The sequence below is a fragment of the Thamnophis sirtalis genome, unplaced genomic scaffold (genome assembly GCF_051295495.1).
Source record: "Thamnophis sirtalis isolate CommonGarterSnake01/CBP01778 unplaced genomic scaffold, rThaSir2_p1.2 scaffold_10, whole genome shotgun sequence".
In the NCBI taxonomy this organism is placed as follows: domain Eukaryota; kingdom Metazoa; phylum Chordata; class Lepidosauria; order Squamata; family Natricidae; genus Thamnophis; species Thamnophis sirtalis.
The window spans coordinates 38,879,951-38,906,061 of record NW_028261390.1 but is presented as its reverse complement, the minus strand read 5'-3'; positions in this window follow the sequence as shown (position 1 = coordinate 38,906,061).

Here is a 26,111-nt window from a genome sequence, read left to right as displayed (position 1 = left end):
GGTGTATCTAAATATACAAAGTGTATGGGGGAAAATCAACAGAGTAAAAAGAAAGACTGATAACATTTTTTGAAAACATTGCCTTAGTTGTTTCCATGTTGATCAGGGGTGGGTTTCTCGCCCCGTTCCAACCGGTTCGGTTGGAACGGGGCCGGCAGCATCCTCGTGCATGCGCGCGGTGCACGCATGAGTAATAGCGTCTGCGCGATGCTCCAGCTGCTCCTGGACGATCGTGCAGGCGCTGTATGCGTCCTGCACATGCGTGGAAGCGCAGAACTAGTCAAAACCGGGTAAGGACCGCGGGTGGGCGGGCGCGCCCTTCGCCGTTCCCGGAAGTTACTTACTTCCGGGTTTGGCGACCAACCGGTTCGCAGGGGCCGCCACGAACCGGTTGAAACCCACCCCTGATGTTGATATTGTAAACAGATTAATATGTTAATGGTTAAATTTTCATGAAAAGGAGAAATATCCAGATTTTCTCTGTTGAGGCTATGGCTCATATGATTATCATGGTTTTAATTTTCTCAATTTTAAAGACTATCATTATGCATGGTTGTTAACTTCAATAATGTATTGGAAAGAAAATTGTATTGTCTATTCACTGTGATGCAGACTACATTTGGTGATTTGTGGGTTGTGAACGGAATATCAAGTCGATGAAACAGATGAAACTTAATGTTTATTCTTCCAGGAGAAAGACACCATCAAGGATATCCAATTTCATTTAATCAAGGCATACATCTCTATACTGCCTTCCTAATTTCTTCAGCTTATCTCCTCATCTTATTGCACTCAGATGGAAGATTCCAGATGACAGAAGAGGATGGAAAAATAAAACTGCATAACTGTTGTTCTTAACAAGAAACACATGAAAACTAGCTTTATAGCATAGCTTTTAGAAACTTCCCATTGTTCCCAGTTTGACTTAAAGACAAAAGAGAAGCATTCCCTGCTGCCTGGAGGCTTAAAGTAAAACAAACATTTGCAATAATCTAATATTGCAACACCTTCAAATAAGGTGTTATTAATATGCTATTTATAGCATTATAATAGCTAGTTCAGGGGAGAAATGCAAATGTGTCCGAGATATAGTTTAATTTAGGTTATACTGATTAAGAATGTTTTTTTCTTTAACTTCCTTTTTCTAATAGTTAATATAAATTTGATAATTTACTGCTTATATATAGTCAAGCTCAAGTAGTGAAATATATTCCAGACTGATTATATTATTGAAAACAGTTGCTGAATATTTTATCATTAGTAGTTGTCAGCCCATTCAGGTAGGCAAGGTCAAGTAATACAGACAAGATAGGGGTTCAAAGAATACTTTTTATTGCTATGGGATAGAATAACATAACTCTAAAAGCCTCTCATAGTTTTTCTCTGCCTCATCTTTCACTAAACAGAATCAAGACAGAGATATTTTTATTCTCATTATTTTCTCTTCTTAAACTCTCACCTACTCTCCAGTTCATTTTTTGTCCATATAGGCAAGGTCTTTATGCTTTGTAGTAGGAATTGTTAATCAGATGCCAAAAGAATGTATATCGAACAGCACTTATTTTTATTTTAAAATAGTATTGCATATGCAAGAAGAAAAAAAAGACTCCAATAATTTTCTATCATATCTGTTCTTGGTCATTTCTTCCACATTTTTATTTATTTATTTATTTATTAATCAAGTTTATATGTCTACCCATTTCACCAAAGGAAATTCTGGGCAGTACGCAACATATATTAAAAAAAAACATACAGATCTAAACAAATATAAAAATCACATTAAAAACAATATTATAACAGATGTACAAACCCTTGGCAAAGAGAGGATAAAAATAGCTAGCTCATCAAATGCAAAGTTCCTTGATAGATCCTTTATATGGCAAAATCTTGAGGAACAGAAGCATGGCCAATTTAAATTAAATCATGATAGAAAATATTGCATTTTAAAATGATTCTTATTATCCTAAAACTCTGAAATCAGTTTCAGTTGTTACAGTTTCAAAAAGGGTCAAAGATAATAGATCTAGGACCATGTATCTATGCCTAAGTCACTTCTCAGGGTGGCAAATGAATTTAATAATTAAATAAAGATAACTGGGATAGGCAGATTTATGAATTATTAAGCATTTTGGGAATGTGAAAGGATTATGGGTAAAAATGGTTAATTCATCTATTTACCAGCATTATCCATAGTATACACAGTATGCCCCAATGCTATTATATTTTGTGTATGTTTGTGTATGCACCAATGGACACAATGCAATAAAGCATCTTGTTGTGGCACTTTAAGAATGTCTCTGTAGTCATTCAAGAGGCAAGAGGCAGCCACATTAAAAAAAATGATTCTTTGGTTTGTACAATGCTTTGCAGAGTGCCATCTTCCTATTTACTTTTTAGAAGTAAAATAAGTAAGAAACAAATCTTTAAAAGGTGAGACAGAGCACCAAAGAAATCTCTGTATACACACTGATATACATTGCTATTCCCATATATAGATGAGTTGCCAAATAGTAACACTTAGGTCGACACTTAAACCTAGTGGCTATAACTATAACAGAAAATATTTCATATCCTATAAGATAAGAATTTTAGGAGCAAAAGCTTTCATAATATATTTGGACACAATGGTCTGGGAAAATATCTTTCTAGAGCTATTTGGAGACATAGTTGGAAATCAACAACATTTCCATTTTCTCAGATAATCTTGCCTTGGCTTCACAGCAAAATAGTTCTGTTGGCAAGAAGCCTGTGGAATTTAGAAAACCTTGCATTATTATTGCACTTTTAGCCATTTGGTTAAGGATAAGGTGACCAGATTTTCAGATTGGTAAAGAGGGACACTTTTGACCGGGGGGGGGGGGGTGTGTTTATTAAAAAATTTATACGGAGCAACAAAAATTTTCATACAATGCAAAAATAGTATTGTAATATTTTTTTTATTTCAACATAACTACAATTTACAAATATAAATTGTAAATTTTGATCACGTGACCATGAGGATGCTGCAATGGTCGTTAAGTGTGAAAATGGTTGCTAAGTGTGAAAAATGGTCATCAGTCACTTTTTTCTTTTTTTTTTTTTTTTTTTTAACAGAACTTTTTTTTTTTTTATTTTTCTTTAAAAAAAAACACAAATATGTCATCATTTGTCAATCATTAAAACATTGAAGTACAATTTTTTTTGTGTGTATACCCCTCCCTCCCTCCACCCCCCCACCCCCCCTCCTCCTTCCCCCCCCCGACTTCCCAGAACCCGTACACGGTATAGAATTTTAACTAATACAGTCTAAAATCTATTGAGAAAAAAGAAATAAAGAAATTAATAACATTCTAGATTGACCTTAGCTTCTTCTTACTGAACTAACTTTAAACAATTTAAATCATTTCTGATCTTAAGCATAGGCTAACTGGAATTTCTTAGTCCCGTATTTATTTTGTATATAGTCAATCCATTTTTTCCAGTCTCGTTTATATCTCTCATTTGAATGATCTTTGAGATATGCCGATATTTTAGCCATTTCAGCTAAGTTTGTTACTTTCAATGTCCATTCTTGAATTGTAGGCAAGTCTTCCTTCTTCCAATATTGCGCCACCAACAGTCTTGCTGCAGTTATCAGGTGCAGAGTCAAATTGGTCTCTACCACTGTAAAGTCAGTACATATACCTAGTAAAAATAACTGAGGACTAAACTTTATCCTTCTTTTAAAAACATTTTGCATGACCCACCATATTTTTATCCAAAATGCTTTAACCTTTTGGCAGGTCCACCATATATGATAATATGTAGCATCGAGAGAACCACATCTCCAACATTTAGGCTGTACATTCGGATACATAGAAGCCAACTTTTTAGGATCTAAATGCCATCTATAGAACATCTTGTAAAAATTTTCTCTCAGATTTTGAGCTTGTGTAAATTTCACATTTCTTACCCAGATTCTTTCCCATGTATCCAACATTATTGGTTCCTCAATATTTTGAGCCCATTTTATCATACAATCTTTAACTAATTCTGTTTCCGAATCCATCTGTATTAATACATTATATATCCTCTTTATATGCATTAAGCTTTGATCTCTTATTTGTTTAAACAGATTATCCTCAACTTGAATAAAACCAATTTTTTGATCTATTTTCCACCTAGCCTGTAATTGCCCATACTGGAACCATGTTTGAATTACCTTCTCCTCTTTTAATACCTCTAAAGATTTTAATTGTAATACCCCCCTTTCCGAGGTAAGAAGCTGTCTGTAAGTAAATCTGTCCTGTTTTTGTGCTGTATTCATATTTTCAATTGCATGTCTAGGAATTGCCCACATGGGTATCTTGTCATTTAATTTATATTGGTATTTCTTCCAAACCCGCAATAAAGCATTTCTTAAAATATGACTTTTAAAGTTCTTATCCAATTTTTTGTTGAATAACAGGTAAGCGTGCCAACCAAATACCAGATCGTGTCCCTCAATGTTCAATATTCTATCATTGGTTAAATGAATCCAATCACTAATTACAGATAATACCACTGCATCATAATATAGTTTTAAATTAGGTAGTTTCAGTCCTCCTCTCTCACGTACATCTTGCATTATTTTCATCTTTACCCTCGGCTTCTTTCCTGCCCACACAAATTTGTTGATACCCTTCTGCCATTCTAAAAGGTTCGCATCTTTTTTAAGTATAGGTAACATTTGGAAAAGAAATAAAAATTTTGGTAAAATGTTCATTTTCACTGCCGCTATCCTGCCCAGCAAAGATAAGTGCAATTTCTCCCATTTTTTCATCTCTGTCTGTATGCTATGCCAAAGTGGTTCATAATTATGCTTATATAACTTCCCATTTGAAGTTAAAATGTTAACTCCAAGATATTTGACTTTTTTAACTACCTCACATCCTAGCATCACTCCTAATTCTTCCTTTTGTTTAATATTCATATTTATAGCTAATGTTTTGGTTTTTCCTAAGTTTATTTTAAAGCCAGACACTTGACCATATTGATTAATCGTATTCATTAAAACCATACTGGATTCCTGCGGTTGTTCCAATATTATGACCAAATCATCCGCAAAAGCGCGGACTCTATATTCTTGCTGCCTAATCTTGATCCCTTTTAAACCATCCAAGCCCCGTATTTTATTCAACAATACTTCCAAAGTTATAATAAACAATAATGGGGACAAAGGACAACCCTGTCTTGTACCTTTTCCAATTTGAATAGAGTCTGTTAAACTTCCATTGACTATGATTTGTGCTGTTTGCTGTTGGTATATTGCTTTAATTGACTGTAAAAAATTATCTCCTATCTGCATTTTTTGCAATATCTTCAACAGAAATTGCCAGTTAACTCGATCAAAGGCCTTCTCAGCATCCAAAAATATAAACGCAGCAGGGATCTGGTTGTTCTTTCCCAAATATTCTAATGCATTAATAATTAATCTGACATTACTTTTCATCTGTCTCCCTTGTATAAAACCTGTTTGGTCCGTATGTATCAATTGTTGAATGACCAACATTAACCTATTTGCTAATATTTTAGTAAAAATTTTATAATCTACATTCAGTAATGAAATGGGTCTATAATTTTTGGGTTGAGTAGTATCTTGATCTTCTTTGGGTATCAAAGATATAAACGCTGTCTTCCAAGATGGAGGGACTTTACCTTCCGTTTGAATCATATTAAATAATTCTCTAAGAGGTTCTACCATTTCTAACTGTAAGTTTTTATAGTAAACCGCTGTCAAGCCATCTGTACCTGGTGCTTTCCCTGGCTTTAATTGCTTAATTACCTGCAGGATTTCCCCCGAGGTTATTGGTTGATTCAATTTTTGCCTGTGTTCTTCTCTAACTGAAGGTATTTTCTCCTTGTCTAAATATTTGTCTATGTCTAAACCATTAATTTTATCCCCTTTATACAGTTCTGTAAAAAATTCCCAGAAAGCCTTTTGAATCTCTTCCTGTTGGAACACCTCCTTCCCTCTGTAAATCATTTTAGATATATTTCGAGTTTTCCTTTTTTTCCTAATCTGATAAGCTAACCATCTGCCAGGTTTGTTTGCATTACAAAAAGTATTGTGTTTTGCATATAATAAATTAGTAGCTACCTGGTCAGAGATCAACATGTCAAATTGAGATTTTAATATGTTAATAGTTTCCTTAACCTTTGTATCGTCTGGTTTCCTTGTTAACTCCAGCTCTTTTCTCTTAATTTCCTCTTCCAGTTCTGTTCGTTTTAACCCTTGCTTATTTCTATGTGTTTTATTTATATTCATCAAAACTCCTCTCATATACGCTTTGCTTGCATCCCATACAAATTCCATAGATGTACCCTTATTCATATTCAAAACAAAATATTCAGATAGTAATTTTTTACAATCATTAATATAGTTTTCATATCTAAATAGATTTTCATTCAGTCTCCAAAACCTTCTTGCCTGCACTACCCTTCCCAACTCCATCCAAACTGGGTTATGGTCCGAAAGGACTCTAGCTGCAATCTTTGTTTTCTTGACCCTAGAAAGCAAATCATTAGTAGTTAGAATAAAATCAATCCTTGAAAGGGATTGATGCCTGTCCGAGAAGAAAGTGAAGTCATATTCCTCTGCATTTCTTTCTCGCCAGATATCTCTCAATTCAAAATCATCCATAATGTCAAAGAAGGATTTGGGTAACTTTGCTCGCATCTTGGTATTTAGGCGGGAAATCTTCTTATCTCTCTTAGTGTCTATCACTCCATTCCAGTCACCCAATAGTATACAGGAACTATAGTCCCACTGTACTAATTTAGCATGAAGATTTCTATAGAATCTATCTTGCTGTTGATTGGGTGCATAAATTCCCAAAAGTAATGTCTTTTTCCCTTCTAAGATCAAGTCTAAAGCAATATATCTTCCGAAGGGATCTGCTTCTATTAATTCAGCTTTCATATCTTTTCTTAAGTATACAACTATACCATTCTTCTTTTCCATAGCAGAAGCTGCAAAATGTTGACCAAGTTTTGAGTTGATCAGATATTTTTGATCAGTTGACTTGATATGAGTTTCTTGCAAACAAATTACATCGTTCTTAAACTGTTTAAGATAATGAAATATTTTCTTCCTCTTCTGTGGAGAGTTCAGTCCGTTGACATTCCATGTTAAAATCTTAGTTGTCATCTTTGGTTGGTTGAAGCATTTTTAGAGCTTCCTGCACGGCCTGTTTAACCTTAGGTTTAGCTCCTCCCACTGCTTCCAGATTTGCTGTTGTAGTTCCTTGATCGATGGCCGATAATTGTTGATACTGTTGCTTCTTAGCTTGTTTCTCCATACGTCTAGTAGTCATGCGGCTAGGTCTTGGTTCCATAGCACCTTGCACTTCTAGAGAAGAGAGATGCTCCATCTTGTCTGGTGGTTGTGTAGTTTGCTGTCTATCCTGTCCTTCTTGTGGTCTTTCTCTAGGTCCAGATGGTGCAGGGTGTCCAGCCTTCAATATATTATAATAAAAATCTCGGGCTTTCCATACAGAGTTGAGGCGGTACCTTTGCTTATCAAATGTAAATATGATGCCGAATGGTGCATCCCATCTATACTGTATCTGACGGTTTCTGAGTTCTTCGACCAAAAAAGCGTAGTCTCTTCTGGCTCTTAACATTTGAGGTGGTATCTCTTTCAAAACAGCCAGGTCTTGACCGCCAATTTGAAGCTTAGTGTTATAAGACGCTTGCAGTACCATATTTCTGAACTCTCTTGTAGTAAAATATATAACGATGTCTCGAGGAAGCTGCTTCTGCTTTGCCAGCCAGGAGTTAACGCGGTAAGCTTTGTCAATTTGCCAGCCTTGGTTGGTCCCTGGTCTTCCCATCAGGCGGTCAAAAGCTTCCGATAGGATCTGTTTCAGGTTCTCCTGTTTCTCCTCACGCAGCCCCCTTACTCTTAATGCAAGCTCCATTTGTCGGTACTGTATCATAATAATTTCTTTTTCAGCATTTTCCACTTTTTGTTCCACCACCTCTGTTTTCAATGTCAAGTTAGCATTGGCATCATTAAGAACCTCTAGAGTATCTTCCACTCCAGAAATATGTTCTGTTAATACAGTTACAAGACTCAGCATGTCGTCTCTAATTTTATCAACCTTAGCCTCAAATTTCTCATACAACTCCTGTTTAAGTCCTTTTATTTCACTTTTAATTTCACTTTTAATTTCTTCTTTCATTTCTTTTATTTCCTCTTTTCTCTCCTCTCTATTATCTCTAAATTTATCTTCCATTTTAATTGTCTGTGCATTAAGAGCCTCGCTTAGATTACTCAGAAAAAATTCTTTCGTTAATACATCCCCAGCAGGGGGCGTAGGAAGCGGAGGCTGCAGCTTTGTGCCAGGCACTGAGGGTGTACCCCTGGAAGTAGAGGGTGAAGACTTCAAGTTAATATTTGGTTTTGAGGCCATTTCAAAATTTGTCTGCCTGCAGTTAATAAAACTCTATCGCCTAAATATGCAGCTTTAAGTAAAGAGGCTTTTATTTTGAAGTTTAAGGCTTGGCAAAACTTTCAGTGAGTAAACATTGTAACAAGACCGTTCAACAGATTCATCACCATTTAACTTCCAAATAACAAAGTTAATGAAGGAGTAAAATTCTTCTATTGTGAAACCAAAACATTTGATAAGCTATCTCTTTTGTTTTGAATTCTTTTGAAGTCTTGTGAGGATTAGCAAAAAGTGTTCGTTATTACCGGAGAAACCAGCCTGCTCGGCGCCATTTTAAAAGCCTCTGAGTAAATAATTTTTCGGAGGAGAAAAAGAGAAGAAACTAAAATGTTGATAAGCAATTATTGTCCTCGCAGTAAACGGATTCAGCTCGTGATAAGATTAAATCAAACAAAACTTAGAGCAGAGTGGGAGAGACCTACTTTGTCCTGCACAAGGCAGTTTGAAGTTCCCAGCACGGACAGCCGTTCTGCCTTGGGCTCGCCCCCCTTTCCTTGCAAGCACAAAAGCTGCAAAAATCGAAGAGCATTTGCCAGCAAAACAGTTTCTTCTTTCCCTCTTGCCTGAAGGATAAGAAAACCTGATAAGACGTCAGATGGAAGATCCTCTAAACAGGTACGTAGCCAGGAATTCGGAGGCAGCTGATTTTTTGCTGCCTTCACCAGTAGGCTCCTCCCAGGAAGTCCATCAGTCACTTTTTTCAATGCCTTTGTAACTTTGGTCACTATACCACCTTTCTGGCCACAGTTCTTAAGTGAATAACTGCAGCTGATAAGTTAGTAACATAAGTGAATCTGGTTTCCCCATTTGACTTTGTCAAAAGGTGATTATATGACCCCAGGACACTGAAACCATCATAAATACGAATCTGTTGCCCAACATCAAAATTTTGATCGCGTGACCATGAGGATGCTGCAATGGTCGCTAAGTGTGAAAATGGTCGCTAAATGTGACAAATGGTCATCAGTCACTTTTTTCAATGCCATTGTAACTTTGGTCACTAAGCCCATTATACCACCTTCTTGCCACAGTTCTTAAGTGAATAACTGCAGCTGGTATTTTGTATTTTGGATAGAATCTTTTTTTAAACAGCCTAAGACAATTTAAAAAAAGAATCCACACAGAATAAATTGAAGTAAAACATTTCAAACTATTCTTTCTATGCACAATATATTTCAAAGTATTGTGCATAGAATTTTTAAACATGGTTTCACTTCAATTTATTTTGGATAGAATCTTTTTTAAAATAGTTTAAGACAATTCAAAAAAAGAATCCACACAGAATTTTAAAAAATCCTATGCACAATAAATAAAATATTATTTTAAAATACATTAAAAAAATAAAAGAAAAAAACCCAGCTCACTTACCAGCAGGCTTGCACTCCAAGTAAACCCAGAATGATGTAGATGTTAATACAAAGAACTGAGCAAATTGAAATGGTGAAATTAGTCAGGGAAATATTTTTCAAAGAAACTTTGCCACCATTTTGGAGCAGACCTCCAACCTCCGTGCCCCTCCCCTCCAGAAAATCCAGGAAGTAACAGTCGCTTCCCTTTCTAGCCACGTGTTTCCTGGAGATCTATGGTACTTGGTCATTTTTTCTTATAAAAGTGAGTAAAAGGGGCGCGGGGGAGTCCGTTTTGTTGCTTTAACGTTTTAATATCTTCAATGAAAGTACTGAGGCAGAGACAGAGAGGGATTAGACAGGGTATCTTTTGTCTTGCCCTGGTTAGGATTTCTTAAGCAAATCCACTGGGCTTTCAACATGAAGCCACAAAATCGGGACTTTTTTAAAACGGCCCGGGATACATGAAAAATTGTTATAAAGCGTGATTATCCTGCTGAAATCGGGACGTCTGGTCACCTTAGTTAAGGACTGTCTTACCAAGAACAGGTGGGTCCCAGTCAAGAGACTCTGTATTCTTTTGTCACTCTTTCTTTTGTCATCCCAGAGCATTTTTGAGAGCAAGTCTACAAAAACGTCTAGTTAAAGCCATTGTAGATACATTTTATTTTTAAACCTTGATCACTTTCCATAAGACTGTTATGAGAATTGAGATTGTTCAAAAAATATCAATCCAATAATTTTTCTCTATCCACATCTCTATATATTTATGTATAAGACCTTTGGAAAGATTACCCAGGAAAAGAACTCATTTGTATTCCTGTCACTTGTGCTTGTTATTGCTTTTCCCACTGCAGAATAACTGATGTATTAAGAACTAAGACAGATTTTTTCCCCTTTGGATCTTGAAACATTTTTGGCTTAGAGAAGATATGGTAAATTTTCACTTCTCTCCATTTTGAATGCAAACAATATGGCGAGCTAGAAGGATTGGTTTGCAAATATAAAGATAGGTTTCTAGCAAGGGCAAATGGATTTGCCCTATATAGAAAACCCAGTGACCCAGCATGCAAGCAGGTTCATTGTAGTGGCAGACTTTCTTTTAAAATTGGATGACTTTGTAGCCATTTTTCATCATTCTTCTCCCTTTCTTTCTTTAATAGCTTTATGGCCAGACATTCCCTTCACAATTGCAGGGAGTATATAGTTTTAATGTAGGTCATAAATGCCATGAATGTGTCTTATGGCACTACTTTTAAGCCACATGAAGGGCTCTCTGTGTAAGTGAAGCAAACTCATTTTTAAAAGAAAGAAGGAATGGAAGATCATTAATTTCTTTTCTGGTAGTTGCATGTTGGCAATAGGCCATTTGTCATAGATGAATCATTAGTTCATTTAAACTGCTGTACCAGTCCTCTGACTTTAGCTAAGCACACAGTCCTCCATAATTACTTGTTAGGTTAATGCTCCAGCACACAAATACACAATTCACAGCTGTTTCTTTGAAATATGGCAGACCCACTACTCATTCTGTATGTCAAGCTAAAAGTCCTTGTGTAATATAATAGGTTAATGCATGGCAGGATATCTCAGTGCTGATCTGCATAAGCTCTTCTTTTGGAGGGTTCCACAGACAATTGCTAAATACATGTTCTGAATTAGTAGTACAGTATTCAAATTACAGCTGCTGACTAAGTTCTTAATCTCTCTCTTTCCTACTTATCTTTCTCATGCTTACAAAATTTTCTTATTTCTGATTAAAGTTCGTTTTAATTAGAATATCATATTAATGGTGGGAAGGAAGAAAAATTGGGGGAGGGGGGAAGAGGATGTATGAAGTATAACCAAGTTCAGCAATAAGTGACTCAAATACCTTAATCTCTCTCTTTCCTACTTATCTTTCTCATGCTTACAAAATTTTCTTATTTCTGATTAAAGTTCGTTTTAATTAGAATATATTAATGGTGGGAAGGAAGAAAAATTGGGGAGGGGGGAAGAGGATGTATGAAGTATAAACAAGTTCAGCAATAAGTGACTCAAATACTCAAAGTTTTAGGAACAAAGAGGATGAAATACTAATATTTGGATGCATATCAGGTCTGATATAGTTGCAATTACTGAAACATGGTGTGAAGAAGCTCACAATTGGAATGTACTGGTGGAAGGATATATTTTTTTCAAAAGAAACAGATATAACAAAAGAGAAGATAGGGTTGCATTATATGTAAAAAGCCACTACACCTCTACAGAAATGCGTAAAACCAAGGGTGAAAGTCTCCTTGAATACATATTGATCAAAATAAAAGGAAAAAATGACATTGCCATAGGTTTATACTACAGGTCACCCAACCAAGCAAAATATATATATGAATTTTTTGATACTCAGTTAACTAATGTATGTAGGAAAAACACCACAGTATAATTAGAGACTTTAACTATTCGGACATCAACTGGAAAACAAACTCTGTATCAAGTGACAGATTGAACAGGTTCCTCATGAGCCCAGCTAATAATTTTGTCATTCAAAAGGTAGAGGAGAGAGTTAGACATTCAGCTAGCCTAGACTTAATTCTTACTAACAGAGATGATATCATAGAGGAGGTTGAAGTTTCAGGAACTTTGGGTGAGAGTCATACAACCAACTTAGAGAGAGTTTGGGAAGGATTCCATGGATGAAAATCTTAGAAGGAAAAACAACTCATGAAGCTTTGAAAAATATGATTATAAAAGCCCAGTCCCCCACAATACCATTGAAAAATAAAAAAATAAGATATCCAAGAAAAAACCAGCATGCTTGCATAAAGAACTCTCTAATAAACTGAAAGACAAAGGGAATAAATATAAAAAATGGAAAGAGAGACACATAACTAAGGCAGAATACCAGCACATAGCCCAAATCTTCCAAGATGAAGTACGAAACCTAAGATTCAGAATAAACTAATACTTGCAACAAATGTCAAAAATAATTTTTAAAAAGTTTCTTTCAACGTGTAAAAAAAATAATATTAAGGATACAATCAATCCACTAAGGGGAGATGATGGAAAGTAGCAGGGATGAGCAGCAGGGAGAAAGCAGAGCTGCTTAATTTATTCTTTGCATGTGTCTTCACGCAAAAGAAAGAAAAAATAGCACAACCTACCAAAAACAGAACCATAAAAGACATATTAGGAATACAAATTAAAATATGCATGAAAATGGTAAGAGAACACCTGTCTGTCTAGATGAATTCAAATCACCAAGATCAATGGATTATATCCCAGAATTATAAAGGAGTTGGCAGACGTGATTTCAAAAGCATTGAACCATGTTTTTCAAAAATTCTGGAGCATTGGGGAACTAACAGAACTGTAAAAGAGCTGATGTGGTTCCCATCTTCAAAAAAAGGGGGGGAGGGAAATTGATCCAGGAAACTACAGACCATTCAGCCTGATATCAATATCTGGGAAAATCCTGGAAAAGAAAATCAATCAATGAATCTGCGAACATGTAAAAGCAAGCAAAGTTATAACCAGAAACCAACATGGGTTTGTCAAAAACAGATCATGTTGAACAAATCTTGTTTCATTCTTTGACAAAGTGGACCAGGATTTTAATAAGATACTTGACAAAGTAGACCATTTCTTAGTAAGTTTGAAAAATATGGGATAATGGACAATCATTTAAATATGAGCCAAGTGTGTGGCAGCAGCTACAAAACAATGCAATCCTAGGCTGTGGTAACAGAGTGATAGAATGTGAAGTATTAGTACCACTTTATAAGCTTTAGTAATATCACACTTGGAATATTGCATCCAGTTTTGGTTGCCATAATATAAAAAAGATGCATGGAAAGAGTGCAGAGAAGAGCAACAAACATGGTTAGCATGTTGAGGGATAAAATGTATGAAGAATGGTTGCAGGAATTGGGTATATCTAATCTAGTGAAAAGAAGTGGCATGTTAGCAGTGTTCCAATATTTAAGAGGCTGCCACAAAGAAGAGGGAGTCATCCTATTTTCCAAAGCAACTCTGTTATTCTCTTTATTACACACACAAATATACACCCACACATATACATGCATGCATGCATGCATGCATACATACATACATACATTGTTTTAATTATGAGAATTAAGACTGTAAAAAATTGTCAACATTGTAGAAATTTCAAGTGTGATTACAAAAATGTAATATAGTAAGAATTAAGACACTGGGTTTGTTGATTTCAAGACCCAGGTACCTTGTGACAAGGTGAGTTACCACCAGCTCCTGCCAATCTAGCAATTTGAAGCAAGCAAATGTAAATAGATGAATACGTATTACTTCAGTGGAAAGATGGTAGCATTTCATGTGCCTCAGGATATAGAGATGCCAGCCATATGGCCACCAAAGTGTCTTTGGACAATGCTGGATCTCTTATCTAGGAAACAGATGAGCATTACCCCATAGAGTTGGACACAACTAGATAGGGGACGTATCTACATATATACATTTTTCAACAATCCACAAGATCACGTGTCCCTCCTTAACCTCAGCATGGCCCCAGAGCACCTCCAGATTATTTGTTTAATTCTTATGCTACCCATCTTATTCAAAGTTACTCTGGCCATATAATTCCATATAGGCATTAATATATAAGCATTAAGATTAACAACAATTAAGTAAAGACTAAAAACCCAGAGCATGCGAACCTTGCTTATAACTTCTGTAAAAACTCCTTTTACCACTCTAATCACTTAACTTGGGGTACATTCAGGATGACTGTATAGAGCTGACCATTTACTAGTTGGTTGCCCTTCCGGACACCACACAAAATTCACAGCAGATATTTTTTCTTTGCGCCCTAGGAGAGAAATATCTGCTGCTACCTAGGATTGAACTCTCAACCTTCTGAGTGAGAGGCGAGCATTTTTGCCAACAAGTCATTATGCTAATAATATTGCAGTAAAAATCTGTAAAGTGTCACCTTCTTCCAAGTCTTTTAGTTAAAACCATTGATAGAAGTTTAAATATCTATAGGTTGCTATAAAAATGTAAAAGGTTCCTTCTCTCTGAGGCCCCAGAAGTTTATTCTTAAAATACAGTTGCATGCAAAACTTCAGGCATCCCTGAACAACTTGTATAACAAGTTCTACATTATACAAAGTTCAATATAACATTCTTCTATAAATTGGAATGCATATTTATTTTTAATATGCAGTTGTTTAGAAAGTCAGAACAATAAAATAGTAAATATAGCAGGCACAAATATCTGGACATTCTTGCAGTATTTTGCAACACATCCTTTGACAAAAAATGTAAATTTTCTAACTATTCCTACAGCCAAGGGCCTTTTATTTTTGTTTGCTAATTCCTCCACCTCTCACTCTTTCTTGCAGAATTCTTATAAATCTAGAATATTCTAAATTTCCTTGAATGCCTTGTATATTATAGATGTTCTCACAGACCTTGAGTAATATTCAGGCCCCGAGACTGTGAAGACCATTACAAAATCTTTATGTTTCTTTTATGTGAGGATTTCATTATTGAACTGAATTCTGTTTCATACAATAATAAGCAATAAGCACTTAGACCTATATATAACATTATTACATTACATTCTTACATTTATTGTTATTGTTACATTATTACTGTATATTACTCATGGTCTTGCTGTAATACACAACCCATTTTAGCTTCAATTTCTAGAAAATTCTGTCTGTTGGCTGTTTATACATTCCTAATCAGACTTCAGTGTTTACATAATAGCCTGAAGGACCTTGATATCTTAAGAACATAATACTGGAGGAAACGACTTCCCCATTTTGTATCCTACTGAATATTGAGCACAACCTCCTCTCACAAAGTACTAAGAAAGGTATGCAGTAAATTTTCCATTCTTGTTTAAAAATTCCAGTTCCACAGTAATAGTTGGAGGAACTGAGAAAGCTGGATTCAATACTTCTAGGGGATATATGAAGCTCTAAGATTAGTCACCATTCTTCTAATTAACTACTGGGGACAGAATGAAAAATTGTCTGGAGGTGAGTTATATTGCTTTCTTATCCTCAATCTTTCTGCAATTAAAAGGAGCAAAAACTCTAAATTCTCAGTGGTCCCTTATAATTGGAAACTGTGGTCAAGAATGGCAAAACATTATTTAAAAATTCCCTTGATAAAATAATATAATTAGCAATCATTCCTGCTATGCGCACTATAATTCTGACAAAAGAATAACTAAGAAGACAAGGCAAGAATTACCATGCAGATCAAGTCCTGCTAACAGGAACCTGCTGAGAGAAATATTTGCCACAGTATCTCAAGAAATATTCATATAAATAAATGTTCATTTTAACACATGTGCGTAGAAGTCTTATTAAATCCAGTGGCACTTTTCCCCCAATCAGTGTCTCACGATTATCCCGACCCCATCAGTGTCTCAGGATTAATTCATTTCTAAAATTATAAGAATAATTATTATGAAAGTATACAATTATCTTAAAAAGTTCCACGTGTAGCATAATTACTAATCTATAGCTTTAGGGTCCCAAACTATTATGTATAGATCCAAAAATCTATTAGATTATTTTTTTTCTTGACATAAGAACATTATTAAATATATGGGGAAAAGTCAGACTAGTCATAAGAAATTAATGTAATAAATCTAAATGAATTATAATCAAGTTAGGACACCATTTGTTAGTTTAATTTGTACACTGCCAAATCTCATTGGACTCCTATATTAGGGGTGTTCAAAGTAAAGTGAAATACTTTATACCCAAATATTGTGGGGTATGGAACAGAATTTGAATTTGCAGCAGGAGAGTTTAGAATGAAAGTCTTTGTTGACCATGGAGTCACATTGCCTAAATTTCAGTATGACTTACCTGAGAAAGCTGAAGTTGATTTTGGATATATTTCATTGACATTTGTGAGGAACTAAAAGAGGATATACATGTGATAAATATGTAGTGAATGATATTCATGAGTCAAATATGTGGTCTTCTGAATCCTATTTTTGACAAGTGATAGTTTTATAGTTAGTAATTACAGCTTACTGGTCACATATAATCGCACATCCAGTTTCTAAGTATTTGATCATAACTTTACGGATCATTTGCTTTTGAGAACACATGGCAACTGATACATATTATTGAATCCCATCTCCTTAATGCACACCTCAGGCTACCTCTGCTTGTCTGCTCCTCTCTTTTTCTCTCTCTCATGCATAACTTTCTTCCTATGAAATAATTGTTAAATAAACAATATGATTTATAAATATACTTTTATACCTTTAAAATAAGTTGATGTTTCAAGTTCTTGCAATCACATTATTGTTGAAATAATGTGCATATTTCTACTGTTAGGTTGATATTGTTTTAACAAAAATATGTCATTCATCTGGTAGTACATGGTTGTTCACATCATCTTCTTTATGCATTTATGCACAATACAAGCATAGTACAAAACAAAAATACAATAATTGCAAATTAATCCAACAAATCAATTCAGAACAAAATAAACAAAGATTAACATGAAACAACAGTCAATATAATAGCAATGTATTTAAAATCAATGTCCTGGAATATGATCAAATATGTACTGTATAGAACGTGTGATAATCCGTTGTCATTGAGCACACTACTAATGCTGACAGGAACTGAATTGGAATAAGGTCGATAGCCCCTCTCTATTCTTGATATTTCCCAGAGCTATAAAAACAAAAAGTTCTAAAACAGTATTCTATATGGAAATAATGCCATATTGCTATGTATTTTTTATTATCGCTTGCTTAATCAAGAATTATTTTTAGCAGGACATATGAATAAGGCAATTCACATAAATTAACTTTATAAACTTTGCATGGAAGCCTGACAATACTGTGTTAGTCAATTGTATAGGAAGAATAGATAAAAGAGATAATTTCTCATTACAAGTTATCTAATAAATTCATTGTAGAGATAAGGTTTGTTTCAGTGCTTCTTGGCTCACATTTCTACCAAATATAGTCTATTATGCTAATTATCAGAATCCTATTGTAGGAATTAACTATTTTTAGGATGGAAAATTAGCTCTTTGGGGTTAGTTGTTTTGGTTGAAATTAGCATTGTTTTTTTGTATAAAAATGCTGAGTCTATGAAGGTCTATTTCTTATGCATTGTATCATCCTTGTTGTCCATTTCATAAACAGCAGCTCGTTTTTTGCAAATTTCCCCCCAAATTTTCAAAAGAGTCTTTCTCAACAATTATAAGTTTTATACAGTTCTGTAAAAAATTCTCAGAAAGCCTTTTGAATCTCTTCCTGTTGAAACACCTCCTTCCCTCTGTAAATCAGTTTAGATATATTTCGAGTTTTCCTTTTTTTCCTAATCTGATAAGCTAACCATCTGCCAGGTTTGTTTGCATTACAAAAAGTATTGTGTTTTGCATATAATAAATTAGTAGCTACCTGGTCAGAGATCAACATGTCAAATTGAGATTTTAATATGTTAATAGCTTCCTTAAACTTTGTATCGTCTGGGTTCATTGTTAACTACAGCTCTTTTCTCTTAATTTCCTCTTCCAGTTCTGTTCGTTTTAACCCTTGCTTATTTCTATGTGTTTTATTTATATTCATCAAAACTCCTCTCATATACGCTTTGCTTGCGTCCCATACAAATTCCATAGATGTACCCTTATTCATATTCAAAACAAAATATTCAGATAGTAATTTTTTACAATCATTAATATACTTTTCATATCTAAATAAGAGCCAAGGTGGCGCAGTGGTTAAATGCAGCACTGCAGGCTACTGCTAGATCAGCAGGTCAGCGGTTCAAATCTCACCGGCTCAGGGTTGACTCAGCCTTCCATCCTTCCGAGGTGGGTAAAATGAGGACCCAGATTGTTGGGGGCAATATGCTGACTCTCTGTAAACCGCTTAGAGAGGCCTGAAAGGCCTATGAAGCGGTATATAAGTCTACTGCTATTGCTATTTTCATTCAATCTCCAAGACCTTCTTGCCTGCACTACCCTTCCCAACTCCATCCAAACTGGGTTATGGTCCGAAAGGACCCTAGCTGCAATCTTTGTTTTCTTGACCCTAGAAAGCAAATCATTAGTGGTTAGAATAAAATCAATCCTTGAAAGGGATTGATGCCTGTCCGAGAAGAAAGTGAAGTCATATTCCTCTGCATTTCTTTCTCGCCAAATATCTCTCAATTCAAAATCATCCATAATGTCAAAGAAAGATTTGGGTAACTTTGCTCGCATCTTGGTATTTAGGCGGGAAATCTTCTTATCTCTCTTAGTGTCTATCACTCCATTCCAGTCACCCAATAGTATACAGGAACTATAGTCCCACTGTACTAATTTAGCATGAAGATTTCTATAGAATCTATCTTGCTGTTGATTGGGAGCATAAATTCCCAAAAGTAATGTCTTTTTCCCTTCTAAGATTAAGTCTAAAGCAATATATCTTCCGAAGGGATCTGCTTCTATTAATTCAGCTTTCATATCTTTTCTTAAGTATACAACTATACCATTCTTCTTTTCCATAGCAGAAGCTGCAAAATGTTGACCAAGTTTTGAGTTGATCAAATATTTTTGATCAGTTGACTTGATATGAGTTTCTTGAAAACAAATTACATCGTTCTTAAACTGTTTGAGATAATGAAATATTTTCTTCCTCTTCTGTGGAGAATTCAGTCCGTTGACATTCCATGTTAAAATCTTAGTTGTCATCTTTGGTTGGTTGAAGCATTTTTAGAGCTTCCTGCATGGCCTGTTTAACCTTAGGTCTAGCTCCTCCCACTGCTTCCAGATTTGTTATTGTAGTTCCTTGATCGATGGCCGATGATTGTTGATGCTGTTGCTTTTTAGCTTGTTTCTCCATACGTCTAGTAGTCATGCGGCTAGGTCTTGGTTCTATAGCACCTTGCACTTCTAGAGAAGAGAGATGCTCCATCTTGTCTGGTGGTTGTGTAGTTTGCTGTCTATCCTGTCCTTCTTGTGGTCTTTCTCTAGGTCCAGATGGTGCAAGGTGTCCGGCCTTCAATATATTATAATAAAAATCTCGGGCTTTCCATACAGAGTTGAGGCGGTACCTTTGCTTATCAAATGTAAATATGATGCCAAATGGTGCATCCCATCTATACTGTATCTGACGATTTCTGAGTTCTTCGACCAAAAAAGCGTAGTCTCTCCTGGCTCTTAACATTTGAGGTGGTATCTCTTTCAAAACAGCCAGGTCTTGACCGCCAATTTGAAGCTTAGTGTTATAAGACGCTTGCAGTACCATATTTCTAAGCTCTCTTGTAGTAAAATATATAACGATGTCTCGAGGAAGCTGCTTCTGCTTTGCCAGCCAGGAGTTAACACGGTAAGCTTTGTCAATTTGCCAGTCTTGGTTGGTCCCTGGTCTTCCCATCAGGCGGTCAAAAGCTTCCGATAGGATCTGTTTCAGGTTCTCCTGTTTCTCCTCACGCAGCCCCCTTACTCTTAATGCGAACTCCATTTGTCGGTACTGTATCATAATAATTTCTTTTTCAGCATTTTCCACTTTTTGTTCCATCACCTCTGTTTTCAATGTCAAGTTAGCATTGGCATCATTAAGAACCTCTAGAGTATCTTCCATTCCAGAAATATGTTCTGTTAATACAGTTACAAGACTCAGCATGTTGTCTCTAATTTTATCAACCTTAGCATCAAATTTCTCATACAGCTCCTGTTTAAGTCCTTTTATTTCACTTTTAATTTCTTCTTTCATTTCTTTTATTTCCTCTTTTCTCTCCTGCTTTACCACCTCTCTATTATCTCTAAACTTATCTTCCATTTTAATTGTCTGTGCATTAAGAGCCTCGCTTAGATTACTCAGGAAAAATTCTTTCGTTAACACATCCCCAGCAGGGGGCGTAGGAAGCGGAGGCTGCAGCTTTGTGCCAGGCACTGAGGATGTGCCCCTGGAAGTAGAGGGTGATGACTTCAAGTTAATATTTGGTTTTGAGGCCATTTCAAAATTTATCTGCCTGCAGTTAATAAAACTCTATTGCCTGAATATGCAGCTTTAAGTAAAGAGGCTTTTATTTTGAAGTTTAAGGCTTGGCAAAACTTTCAGTGAGTAAACATTGTAACAAGACCGTTCAGCAGATTCATCACCATTTAACTTCCAGATAAGCAAGGTTAATGAAGGAGTAAAATTCTTCTATTGTGAAACCAAAACATATGATAAGCAATCTCTTTTGTTTTGAATTCTTGTGAGGATTAACAAAAAGTGTTCGTTATTACCGGAGAAACCAGCCTGCTCGGCGCCATTTTAAAAGCCTCTAAGTAAATAATTTTTCGGAGGAGAAAAAGAAAAGAAGCTAAAATGTTGATAAACAATTATTGTCCACGCAAACGGATTCAGCTTGTTAGATTAAATCAAACAAAACTTTGAACAGAGTGGGGGAGACCTACTTTGTCCTGCACAAGGCAGTTTGAAGTTCCCAGCACGGACAGCCGTTCTGCCTTGGGCTAGCCCCCCTTTCCTTGCAAGCACAAAAGCTGCAAAAATCGAAGAGCATTTGCCAGCAAAACAGTTTCTTCTTTCCTTCTTGCCTGAAGGATAAGAAAACCTGATAAGACGTCAGATGGAAGATCCTCTAAACAGGTACGTAGCCAGGAATTCGGAGGCAGCTGATTTGTTGCTGCCACCACCAGCAGGCTCCTCCCAGGAAGTGTTAGGGGATAAAATTAATGGTTTAGACATAGACAAATATTTAGACAAAGAGAAAATACCTTCAGTTAGAGAAGAACACAGGCAAAAATTGAATCAACCAATAACCTCGGGGAAAATCCTGCAGGTAATTAAGCAATTAAAGTCAGGGAAAGCACCAGGTACAGATGGCTTGACAGCGGTTTACTATAAAAACTTACAGTTAGAAATGGTAGAACCTCTTAGAGAATTATTTAATATGATTCAAACGGAAGGTAAAGTCCCTCCATCTTGGAAGACAGCGTTTATATCTTTGATACCCAAAGAAGATCAAGATACTACTCAACCCAAAAATTATAGACCTATTTCATTACTGAATGTAGATTATAAAATTTTTACTAAAATATTAGCAAATAGGTTAATGTTGGTCATTCAACAATTGATACATACGGACCAAACAGGTTTTATACAAGGGAGACAGATGAAAAGTAATGTCAGATTAATTATTAATGCATTAGAATATTTGGGAAAGAACAACCAGATCCCTGCTGCGTTTATATTTTTGGATGCTGAGAAGGCCTTTGATCGAGTTAACTGGCAATTTCTGCTGAAGATACTGCAAAAAATGCAGATAGGAGATAATTTTTTACAGTCAATTAAAGCAATATACCAACAGCAAACAGCACAAATCATAGTCAATGGAAGTTTAACAGACTCTTTTCAAATTGGAAAAGGTACAAGACAGGGCTGTCCTTTGTCCCCATTATTGTTTATTATAACTTTGGAAGTATTGTTGAATAAAATACGGGGCTTGGATGGTTTAAAAGGGATCAAGATTAGGCAGCAAGAATATAGAGTCCGCGCTTTTGCGGATGATTTGGTCATAATATTGGAACAACCGCAGGAATCCAGTATGGTTTTAATGAATACGATTAATCAATATGGTCAAGTGTCTGGCTTTAAAATAAACTTAGGAAAAACCAAAATATTAGCTATAAATATGAATATTAAACAAAAGGAAGAATTAGGAGTGATGCTAGGATGTGAGGTAGTTAAAAAAGTCAAATATCTTGGAGTTAACATTTTAACTTCAAATGGGAAATTATATAAGCATAATTATGAACCACTTTGGCATAGCATACAGACAGAGATGAAAAAATGGGAGAAATTGCACTTATCTTTGCTGGGTAGGATAGCGGCAGTGAAAATGAACATTTTACCAAAATTTTTATTTCTTTTCCAAATGTTACCTATACTTAAAAAAGATGCGAACCTTTTAGAATGGCAGAAGGGTATCAACAAATTTGTGTGGGCAGGAAAGAAGCCGAGAGTAAAGATGAAAATAATGCAAGATGTACGTGAGAGAGGAGGATTGAAACTACCTAATTTAAAACTATATTATGATGCAGTGGCATTATCTGTAATTAGTGATTGGACTCATTTAACCAATGATAGAATATTGAATATTGAGGGACACGAACTGGTATTTGGTTGGCATGCTTACCTGTTATTCAACAAAAAAGTGGATAAGAATTTTAAAAGTCATATTTTAAGAAATGCTTTATTGCGGGTTTGGAAGAAATACCAATATAAATTAAATGACAAGATACCCATGTGGGCAATTCCTAGACACGCAATTGAAAATATGAATACAGCACAAAAACAGGAGAGAATTACTTACAGACAGCTTCTTACCTCGGAAAGGGGGGGTATTACAATTAAAATCTTTAGAGGTATTAAAAGAGGAGAAGGTAGTTCAAACATGGTTCCAGTATGGGCTAGGTGGAAAATAGATCAAAAAATTGGTTTTATCCAAGTTGAGGATAATCTGTTTAAACAAATAAGAGATCAAAGCTTAATGCATATAAAGAGGATATATAATGTATTAATACAGATGGATTCGGAAACAGAATTAGTTAAAGATTGTATGATAAAATGGGCTCAAAATATTGAGGAACCAATAATGTTGGATACATGGGAAAGAATCTGGGTAAGAAATGTGAAATTTACACAAGCTCAAAATCTGAGAGAAAATTTCTACAAGATGTTCTATAGATGGCATTTAGATCCTAAAAAGTTGGCTTCTATGTATCCGAATGTACAGCCTAAATGTTGGAGGTGTGGTTCTCTCGATGCTACATATTATCATATATGGTGGACCTGCCAAAAGGTTAAGGCATTTTGGATAAAAATATGGTGGGTCATGCAAAATGTTTTTAAAAGAAGGATAAAGTTTATTCCTCAGTTATTTTTACTAGGTATATGTACTGACTTTACAGTGGTAGAGACTAATTTGATTCTGCACCTGATAACTGCAGCAAGACTGTTGGTGGCGCAATATTGGAAGAAGGAAGACTTGCCTACAATCCAAGAATGGACATTGAAAGTAACAAACTTAGCCGAGATGGCTAAAATATCGGCATATCTCAAAGATCATTCAAATGAGATATATAAACGAGACTGGAAAAAATGGATTGACTATATACAAAATAAATACGGGACTAAGAAATTCCAGTTAGCCTATGCTTAAGATCAGAAATGATTTAAACTGTTAAAAGTTAGTTCAGTAAGAAGAAGCTAAGGTCAATCTAGAATGTCATTAATTTCTTTATTTCTTTTTTCTCAATAGATTTTAGACTGTGTTAGTTAAAAATCCATACCGTGTACGGGTTCTGGGAAGTCGGGGGGGGAAGGAGGAGGGGGGGCACACACACACAAAAAAAATTGTACTTCAATGTCTTAATGATTGACAAATGATGACATATTTGTGTTTTTTTTTTAAAGAAAAATAAAAAAAGTTCTGTTTCAGAAAAAAAAACCAATTATAAGTTTTATACTGCCATGAAACTGATTTCATGTCTCCCTGTTTCACAAGGAGTGGGAAACTAATAATATAATTGTTGTATTATGTTAATCAATACCCAGCTAGGGAGAACATTATATGTATATGTGCTGGTTCTTTTTTTAAGGCACCCTTTTCTCTTTAATGTCTTGTTTGCAGTGGGGTGTTTTTTTTTGTCCTTTAAAAAAATATTTTGGTATTTTGTGTATTAACTTTTCTTGAATAAAAAATAAAATATGTGGGAAAATAATTCCACATGGTCACTAATGTATTATGTATTATGTATTAGCATGATGTAAAAATATTTTCTATATAATTGTACATAAATATTAAGAATCTTCATAATACATTAGTGACCATGTGGAATTATTTTCCCACATATTTTATTTTTTATTCAAGAAAAGTTAATACACAAAATACCAAAATTATACTAGATGAAAAGTCTGAGATGGTAAATATTATTCGAGAATATGGATGTTAAAATACCTGTAACCAAACGACATGCTGTATGTGATGATGGTTTTTTTTCTTTTTGTGTTTTTTTCCTCTTTTTGTGTGTTTTTTTTAATTATTATTGTTGTATGTATTAAATATATATATAACAGAGAGATACAAAGTGTGTGTGGGGGAAAAATATAGTTAGGATAGATTAGCACAGGTAAGGGAATAAGAAATGATACTAAATTATAACCTATTAAATGAAATAATAAATGTATAAGAATGATAAATGTTAAAACACCTGTAACCAAAGGTTTTTTCTTTTTTCTGTTTTTTTCTTTTTTCTTTTTGTTTTTTATTGTTGTGTGTATGTGTTGTCTATGTAATAAAAATAAAAAAAATTATATATATATATATAAAAAGAAAATATTTTAGCATGATGTACAGTTTACAGGTAGTCCATGACTTATGACCACAATTAAATCCAAAATTTCTGTTGCTACGTAAGACTGTTGTAAAGTGAGTTTTGCCCCATTTTATGATCTTTCTTGCCACAGTTGCTAAGTGAATCCCAGTGACTGGTAAGTGAATCTGGCTTCCCCAATGACTTTGTTTATCGGGGGGGGGGGGTCGCAAAAGTGATCACATGACCCTGGGACACTGCAACTGTCATAAATATGAGTCTGTTGCCAAGTGTCTGAATTTTGGTCACATGACTATGGGGATGCTTCAGTGGTTGTGTTAAAAATCTTTATAAATCACTTTTTCCAGTGCCGTCGTAACTTCAAAGAGTCACTAAATGAACGGTTGTCAGTCAAGGACTACCTATACTTGGATTATTAATACATGAATTCATGTTTAAGTTGGTACACAACTTCCTTTCTCCTGCCAAGAATAAAAAAAGGAAGGAGAGAGAGTGGGGAGAGAGATTTAAGCCAAGAATGAGAATTACCTCACTTTTTATTTTTAGGAGCGTCTGAAAGGTATTTTGTTAGTTCTGTGAGTCAGCTCCCACTGAGAAGAAAATGCTGCAAGACATCTTCTCAAGAGTTGTTATCACTGGCCTTGGAGATCACCTGCCCAATTACAGTCAAATCATCAAGTAGACTGCAAATTGCCAGTTTGAAGTATTTCTCAGCATCTTGATCAGACAAGCATGGGAACAAATTTCCAAAGTTAACATTAAGGTGTATTTTAAGTAACATCTTGGCAAGCAACCTCAAAGTCACACAAAATGTCTTCTGAAATAATTTTAAGTGATACAGTGTAAATGTACCTGAAAGCAGGAATAATCCATCCAACTCATTGTTCATATTATACTTTAATTATGTACTGTATTTTTAAGGAGCTAGAGTAGATCAGTAGGAAAAGCAAGTGGTTGAAAGAAGTGAGACTCATCC